Here is a 9,193-nt window from a genome sequence, read left to right on the forward strand (position 1 = left end):
TGTTCTATTTTTAAGGTGGGGGGGGCAGAATTGGGATACCTGCCAGGCTTCCCAGGAAGTCAGAACCTAAAGAGCTGAAAGTTCTTCTCACCTCCAAATCAACAGGCCACAGGGAAATCCTTGGTGTGCAGAGAAGCGGCTGAGGCAAGACTCAGCCTCCTACCTTCTGCTTTTCCTTCCTGTTCCCCACAAAGTATTAAGTGGGGTCAGAGAAGATGAAGAGCCACTCAATAGGTTTGGAAGACTTACTCCATTTAGCTGGAGAACTAGAATCAAATCCCAGCCCCAACTCTTCCTTTAAACACTGGTAGCACATTTTATTGTGTGCATAAGTGCGGATTTTCGTGTGTGTTTGCAGGTATGTACATGTGTGGGAGGCAGTCCCAGTTCTTATCAGTGGCCTTGGTTGAAAATAATATAGCCTGGCCAGGCCAGGAGTGATGGCACACACCTTTAATCCCAGGTGGATCTCTGAGTTCCAGGACAGCCAGAGCTACCTAATAGAGAAACCTTGTCTCTAAAAAAGAAGAGAAGAAGATATCCTCTCTAACCTACAAATTCTATATTGCAGGTATAAGAATGCCTCGATTGCCAGGTGACTATATGGTTTAAGTGAGATAATGCCTTAACTGTACCTATTATAGCACACAATACATGCAGCTATGTGTAATAAACCATTTAATGACCATCAATCACTTTGTAACGTGACACTACCATTCCCAACCAAAAACAGAGCCTGCCTCTCCCTTCATCCATCTGGGATGGCCTTTCCATCTCTACACAGAATACGGTAGAAGGGAGCGTGACGGTTATAGAGCAGGGGCAGCTTTGCAGTCACTCTGTCTGCCCTGCATGCTCCTTGACCGTTGTGCTGGCCATGAAGCCATGAGAAGGAAACTGAGGCTGGAAATTGCAGTTGGCAGCCAACACTTAGAACCAATGACTAACCACATTAGCAGGCCATCTGGAATCTTCCAGTCCAGTGGCCCCCTAATGCGCACACTTCCTGATTCTGTGCCCCGCAGAGGAACTGCCTAGTCACCCCTTATATCTCAAGAAATAAGAAAACATTGTTTTAAGATGCTCAGTCAAGAATGGCAATGCCTGTGTGGTGGCACATGCAAAATTGCAAGGTGGAATCAGGAGGATCAGGAATGCCAAGGTCATCCTTGGCTACACAGGGAGCCCAAGGCCAACAGAGGCTAGCAGAAAGCCTCTCTCAAAACAAAATAAAATAGAGCTTGGCCTTTAATCCCACTACTGGGGATGCAGAGGCCAGCCTGGTCTACACAGTATGTTCCAGGCCAGTCAAAGATACAGAGCGAGACCTTGTCTTAAAAAACCAAATATATATAAAACAGTGCTTTGTACTAGAAGTCCTTTCCTTAGCAAGAAATGTCACACCTACTTCTCTGGCAGCCCCAAATCATACAATCTGGCAGTCTGTATCTAAATCCATCAGCATCTAAAGTCCTTCTTTTTCTCCTAGGCCTAAAGGCCCTGAAGCTCATCTACATTATGATCCAATCTGAGTTGGGTAGCTTAGTTAAGAAGACATCTCACAGCAAAGAAAACAGCACAAAGAGACAGCCCACAGAAGGGAAGAACACCTCTGCTAGCTATAGTATATATACAGGGGATTCTAATGGAATATATAAAGAACTCAAGTCGGGCGGTGGTATAGCACGCCTTTAATCCCAACACTGGGAAGCAGAGACAGGTGATCTCTGTGAGTTCAAGGCCAGCCTGGGCTACATAATGAGCTCCTGGAAAGGCTCCAAAATTACAAAGAGAAACCCTGTCCCAAAAAACAAAAAAACAAAAACAAAACAAAAAAGAAACCCAAAAACAAATACTAAGATATCCAAAAGTGAGGGGTTGGGGGAGGCAGAGCCAGGCAGATCTCTGTGAGTTCGAGGCCAGCCTGGTCTACAGAGAGAGTTCCAGGACAGGCTCCGAAGCTACACAGAGAAACCTGTCTCGGAAAAAAACAAACAAACAAAAAATCAAAAACGTGCAAGTGAATTGGACAATTCTCAAAAGAAGTACAAATGGCCAGGAACTATACGGGGGACATGTTTGGTCATCAAGGAAATGCAAATCAAATCTCTAATGAGAGCCATCTCCGCCCAGTTGTTAAGCTCTCATCAAGAACAACAGAAGGTCGTCAGGACCCGTCATGTGGGAGTAAGGAACTCTCACTGCTGAGGGAATGTCAATCAGTGAGGCCACTAAGAGAATCAATGTGAAGGTTCCTTAAATGCCTAATATTAGAACTACCACCTGACCCAGCCATACCACTCCTGGGGATATACCCAAAGGAATCTCAATCAGCATACCACAGAGATAGCCTGCACCTCCAGGTTTACGGCAGCACTAGTCACAACAGCCGATTATGGAATCAACTGGGGTGTTGTCCTTCGACAGGCAGAGGAAGAGAAAACGGTGGAGTTCTAGTCAGTCATAACAAAGAACAAAATTACCATCTGCAGGAAATGAGCGAGACTATAAACTGCCGTGCTGTGTGAAACAAGCCAGTGAAAGACAAATCCTGCGTGTTTTCTGTCCTGTGTAGAATCTAGTTATTTGTTGTTGTTTAATGTAAATGACATAAAAGCGGAAGGGGAAAGAGGAAAAACTACTTGGAGGAAAAGAACTAGCTTCAGGAGGGGAACAAAAGAGGTAATAAGTGGGGAAAATGGCAAATATTACATATTTTATCAAGTATGGAACCTACAATTTATAAACATGTAAATGGCAACTCTGTCTTAATTAGCATGCAACACGGTGGATTTCATTTCAACAGTCATGTATGCCTATCATTCTACTTTGATCATATTCACCTCCCAGCATCTTCTTTTCCTCTGCTCCACCCCCCTAGTCCTAGAAACGGGACTACTTGAGAAAAAATAAACTTTTTAAAAAATAAAACAAGACCGCCGTGGATTACACACATTCTTACTTAGGTAGTCTTTTATTCTGCTACCTAAGGGCCACTTAAAATCGCCCAAAGTACTGAGTACAGTTTTTCTAATCTCTTCCTGTGAGACTGACCGCCTTCACCTAAGGCCAGATCTAGCCACACTATTAGCCAATGAAGTTGACATTTACCAACCTGATTCAGCATCCAGGGTGGAACCCATTAGGTAGTCAAGCAAAATGATGTGGATGGCGTTCTTGGTTTTTGCTGTTGAGATAGGATCTCTCCACATAGAGCTGGCAGTCCTGGAACTCACTATATTGACCAGGCTGACCTTGAATTTACAGAGATCAGCTTGTGAGATTAAAGGTGTGTACCACCACACCCCACTGATGTGTTTGTTCGTTGTTGTTTGTTAACCACTTCCGAACCTAGTGAGTTAACATGCAGGCCAGAGCAGTGTTTCACTCACATCACACATTTCACTTCACATGGCCTCAAGTTTAACTACAAACCTCACATTTGGATTCATGACACACAGTGAATCATGCAAAAGGACCTACGCATGGCCCACGGCCTCCATCATAAAGGGCTGTTCTGAAAGCCTGGCTTGATGATGCACGTCTGTAATTCCAGCTACCTGAGAGGCTGAAGAAGAGAATCACAGGTAGTAGGCTCTGCCTGGGCTACGGAGATCTGCTCTAGGAAGCTGTTGCTCAGACAAGTATTTGGTGACTATGCTTCCAGAGGCTCAGACCCATCCCTCACCCCACCCCCACACTCCAGCACTTCTGAGTAGTCAATTTCCCCAGCTTTATAAACTAGGGTTGGGCTAATATATAAAAAATCGCATACTGTGTACTGCCTTGTGAAGAAACTATCCAGGAAGAGTGTCACATTGCTGTTTATTTTGGTCATGTGTCCCTTTAGGTCCTGTTAAAGCTATTTCTGGGTTAAGCCTATGAACTTACACCTCACCCTACTGACTTTTACGGAGCGCCCTGGCCAGCACTGGAGAACTTGATCTGAAATGGCATCAGAAAGCCACGCCACAGGTTTTACTGTATGAAGCACAGATGGTTGGGGTGAACACAGCCTCTGCAGATATGGTGTTGCCTCGAGTAAAAACTCAAAGGAGGAATTTGTCTTGTGTAGGTACGGGGAGTGGGGGGTGTCACACATGTGGAAGTGTGTGTGGAAACCAGGAGGCTACACTCAGTGTGTCCTCAAATACTCCCCACCTTGTTTTCAAAGACCACACTGCCCACTGAAACTGGAGCTCAGTGATTAGCTAGACTAGCTGGTCAGAAAGCACCTGGGATCCTCGGAACCAGGAACAGTCCGAGCTCTCTGGTCTCCCTGTTCAGTATCCTTGTTGGTCACTGGGGTGCTACAAACCAGAGCCTGTAGCAAGAAGAGAACAGGACTTCAAAGTATACAAGGCAGCTTTACTCACACCTCATTGCTTTTATGTTTTCCCCCTAAATTTAGTTTATGTTGCTATAGTGTATATACGTTTTCATGTTGTCCCAAATCCCTTCTTCTCCGCCCAGCTCCAATGCTGTGACTGATCTCAGGGCTTTGATATATGCTAGGCATATTACACTACTGAGCTACATCCCAATCCATGAATTCCTTTGTTTGTTTTTGTTTTTCAAGACAGGGTTTCTTTGTGTAGATTTGCACCTTTCCTGGAACTCACTCTGTAGCTCAGGCTGGCCTCGAACTCACAGAGATCCACCTGGCTCTGCTTCCCGAGTGCTGGGATTAAAGGCGAGCACCACCACCGCCCGGCTGTATTTCTTTATTTATGACAGGGTCTCACACAGCCCATACTGGCCTCAAAGTCCTTACAAAGCAGAGACTGTTGGTGACTCCTAATGACCCTGCCTCTGCCTCCCGAGTGCTGTGATTATGTGTCACCACAGCTGGTTTCCTTTTCACCCACTTTTATTTTGAGACTTAGGTCTCACTAAGTCCCAAGGCTGGCTTCAAACTTGCAATCCTCTTGCCTCAGAGTCCTAAGTACCTAGTGAGAATGTACCACACATGGTTGGGAAAACATTTATTATCTTGGGCCATAAGGAGTCATTATCAGGCCCTCCAAATCCACAATGTCTAAGGGCTTGCTTCTAAGACTTGAATCTAGGAGTTGCCAGAGGCTGCCTTTGCTTCAGGGATAAGTCCTCCCTCCTGGCCTCCCATCCCAACCTTTATCTTGCCCCACAGCACTTCATTTTTCTACAAAACACGCAAGAAATCTTTTCGGTAATACACATGCTTTCAAAAACATGAAAAGTGGACCTGGAGGGACGGCTCAGTTGGTAAAGAGCTGCTGTGCAGTCATGAGGACCTGAGTGAGTTAGGATCTCCAGCCTCCCCGCACCCCACCTCACCCCTACCCACCCTCCACCCCCGTGTGGTGGCTCCCACCTGCAGAAACAGGAGGATCCAGGGGCTTTCTGGCCAACTAGTCTAGGCAACACTGAGCTCCAGTTTCAGCAGGTGATGCTGTCTTTAAAACCTAGGTGGAAAGCGCCAGGTGGGCATGAGAGCCCACGCCTTTAATTCCAGTCTGCAGAGGCAGGTGGATCTCTATGAGTTTAAGGCCAGCCTGGTCTACAGAGTGAGTTTCAGGATAGCCAGGGCTACAGAGTGAGACCCTGTCTTTAAAAACAAACAAACAAACAAACAAACAAGGTGGAGGGTGGTTGGGAAAGACATGGATGTGGATTCCTGGCTTACACACACACACACACACACACACACACACACACACACACACCACACCTACATATACACACACAACAAATAAAAAAAAAGACAAAGGATATCGCTCAATCTGAGCAAAGCTGTAATCTTTATGAGTCCTTAAAGAAGCTTTAACAGGGGGCTGAAGAGATGGCTCAGTGGTTAATAGCACTGGCTGTTGGCTGCTCTTCCAGAGGACCTGGATTCAATTCCCAGCACCCACACGGCAGCTCACAACTGTCTGTAACTCGAGTTCCAGGGGATCTGATACCTTCACACCAATGCCCATAATTTTTTTTAAAAAAACATTAACAAATGACAAAATTTGATTAAATTCGTGTGCCCCAGTATTTTTACATGCATTAGAGCAAGCACGTTAATTCAGCAAGACTAGTTTTAAAAACTGTGTCCCATTTAAAAAAAATGCAACACTTCTGTCTAGGGGGCTTTTACATTTAATTAAAAAAACTAAAAATTCGAGAGCCGAGTGGTCGTGGTGCATGCCTTTAATCCCAGCACTTGGGAGGCAGAGCCAGGCGGATCTCTGTGAGTTCGAGGCCAGCCTGGGCTACAGAGTGAGTTCCAGCAAAGGCACAAAGCTACACAGAGAAACCCTGTCTCAAAAAAACACCTAAAAATTCATCAATTAAAATTCCTTTTTGCTGCCATTCCATTAAGTAAATACATTGCAGGACAAAAGGCATCTTCAATGCTGTCTATACACACTTTCCTTTTTCTCTTCCTTTGTAGTGCTGGGGGCTAAATGCTGAGGCTTACAGGACTGTCTCCCCTGACTGTGTTCATTCCCAGCCCCCCAAATATATCTCTCAGTGGATTCAATGGTGAAAACTAAGTAAAATGAACTTGACCAAGATCGTTTCTCCTTATCCCCCAAACCGACAGTTAAATGAAAGCCAATATAGACAACTAGGTGGTGTATAGTTGTTTCTAGAATCCAGGATCCAAAATTGGGCTCAAAGGAGTCGCCGGGCAGATACCCAAAGTTAGGGGAGGTGAGTGATAATATTAGTGAAACCAGAACTTGAAGTATTGGACCAATGCCAGGCAGATGAAACCGGGTGAACTCAAACACCTAAAAAATACCACCTGCAGTAAGAAAGGCACATAAGGAATTCAGATGCTTCAAAGAGGGGCTCCAACTAGGTCGAATGTCAATGACGAAAGCAAGAAGTCACTAAGCAATGGGCTAGGGTGGACTCTGATACCTGTGTACTTTTTTTCGGTAGGCTTCGTTTTACCGGCGGAGAGAAGTGTCAAGGTGTTAGGTGTTGGGAGTCAAATGTTAATTGTTACGAAAAAGGAAATCAAAAACCCACAGAGGAGTCTTAGCCCTTAGTCAACTCCAGGGCACACATTAGAATTAGCTGCCTGACACTGGTTGAGGCAGAAACTTGAATTTGATCATGGATCATGAAACGGGCCTCTGAGGAAGTCCTGATAGCCTCGCTGTGTGATAAAAGAGAATGAGAATACTGTTCCAATTCTTGGTGAGGCCAGCAGCCAATTTCTTACTGAGTTCAAACACCAAGTGAGGCTTAGAAACAACACAACACACTCCCTGGGCTTCGCTCAGAACTCCTCAAAGCCAGGAAGTACGAGCCTCCTACTCATCTTCCCACATCTAAGCCCCCGAGCTGCCCTAGACAGCCCACAGAAGAGGACATGACCTAAATCCATCAGCCACTCTGTTCAGGGGCATTTGTTTCCTCACTCTACAGAGAGAAAGCCGAGAAAGCCGCTGCTCCAAAGAAATCTGCTTTGAAATCCAAATTCGACTTCCCTTCCACACTTCTTCCGCCTCGCCCTTCAAAAGCAATTGCTTGGCTTCGCAGTAAAAGGAACAAGTGGGAAGTCCCTGTTCGCATCTTCCCCATCCAGCTGCCTTTTGTCTGTAAGAGTCTCATAGACCAGATGAGTTCCCACACTCCCTTCTGTCCCCACTGACAGATCCAGAGCGCTCTCAAGCACCTCCCCCAGCATCTCCACCTCCACCCCACCCTGACCCCCGATAAACATGGTTTTCCATTGATTAAACAAACAGGGGACTGGAGGTGAGGAGTTCCTAAAAAAACGCAGACTAGAAACAGAGTAAGAACGGAACTTGCTTCAGACACTCACGCACTTGTTCATGTTCTGGGTCTCCAAGTAAAAGTGCACTTTCTGACGTCCTAGCCCCAGAAGTTTGGAACATTGCTTCAGACAGGCCTAGGACATTGGTCCCACTGTTCACCAGCTCCCTTCTCCTATGTGGTTCAAGCTCTGAGCAGATGTGCAGCTGTCTTCTTTGGGGACTATTTTCAAGAACAGTGGCCTTTTACACTACTTTACAAGGTCCTTATGTATCCACGGGATTACCTCTTCCTAAATACACCCATGTTATCTGAGCCAAGAAACCCCTTTTCTATTTCTGCTTTACCGTAGCTTCTCCGGCCTGGGATCTGCTGGCTGCACATCCAAGGCCTACCACGGAACCTCAGGCCTCAGAGCAGCAGGGCTCGGCTTCTCAGGGTGCCGCCTTTCATCCTTCAAAGAAAAGCACTGCCAAAGTACTTCAGGTTTCCTTAAAAAACCACCTCGTTCCTGACGTGATGTATTCATACAAAGAGCACCATGGCCAGTGTTAGGTGAATATAGCGGTCCCTATCACCCAGTTCAAGTCTGTTTGTCCATCCCAAGGACACACGGTTGGTTACTCCACCTCCACACGGCTCTCGTTTCCCCTCACAGGGCAAGTGGACACAGGAAACTGCACTTGCTGGGGCACCTCCCCTGCTCAAGGATGATGGTGCAAGCAATCCATATAACTCTCCTAACTCTACCCTCCAGGCTGCCCACCCCTGTACATCCGCCCACTATTCTAACTAGTTCACTACCTTCCTCAAAAGAAAAACCACCGTTTTCTGTATCTTGGTGTCGACAGCCTACCTAACCCTTCTTGGTCTTCTTAACCTCCCAAGCGATACTCAAGCTCAAAAAATAAGATAAAGAATATTAACTTGGAAGCAGGTGAGGGGAGATTTGAAGTCATTAAGTGAGTTTCTTATGAACTCAACTGTGTGGTGTCCTCTAATAAATGCAGGGCTTTGGGAAGAATGCAGACATGCCAGGTCTCCTTTAGAGCACCCAGGGAGGTGAGTGAGCAGGTCTGATGACTATAACACAGCTGCCCTTGATGATGAGAGACAATAAATACCCAAAGAGTGACTGATCAGCCTCAAGCCTACTCCACTCCCTTCCTCACACCCGGGCCCCTCTCCTGTTTCCCTTCCGAAACCGGGCTCTCTTGCTCCATTAGTTATGTTAGTCCAGGAAGGCGGCCATCCCTGCCTACAGAGGTACTGCTTCTTCCCACTCCTTTGCTGAGTGCTCTTACCTAGCTGAGCACTCAGCAGGCCTTCTGAGAACCCAGTGCTCCCAGGGCCTCTGATGGTAATGCAAGGGAATCTCCCCCATGGAGATTTCAGGAAAGGACACAAGGACAGGCTAACTTTTGCATCTTTA

General features: G+C 46.2%; 1 protein-coding gene across 1 annotated transcript in view; it reads right to left on the reverse strand.

Annotated features, from left to right (window-relative positions):
• The window catches only part of Tlcd4 (TLC domain containing 4), a 32,112-nt gene extending 22,938 nt beyond the window's left edge, over positions 1-9,174 (reverse strand). The window contains exon 1 of the mRNA XM_059266611.1: positions 9,066-9,174. The gene's annotated coding sequence lies outside the window, so the exon portion shown is untranslated. The remainder of the gene's footprint in view (positions 1-9,065) is intronic.
• Positions 9,175-9,193: the final 19 nt, after the last annotated feature.

The sequence above is a fragment of the Peromyscus eremicus genome, chromosome 6 (genome assembly GCF_949786415.1).
Source record: "Peromyscus eremicus chromosome 6, PerEre_H2_v1, whole genome shotgun sequence".
In the NCBI taxonomy this organism is placed as follows: Eukaryota; Metazoa; Chordata; class Mammalia; order Rodentia; family Cricetidae; genus Peromyscus; species Peromyscus eremicus.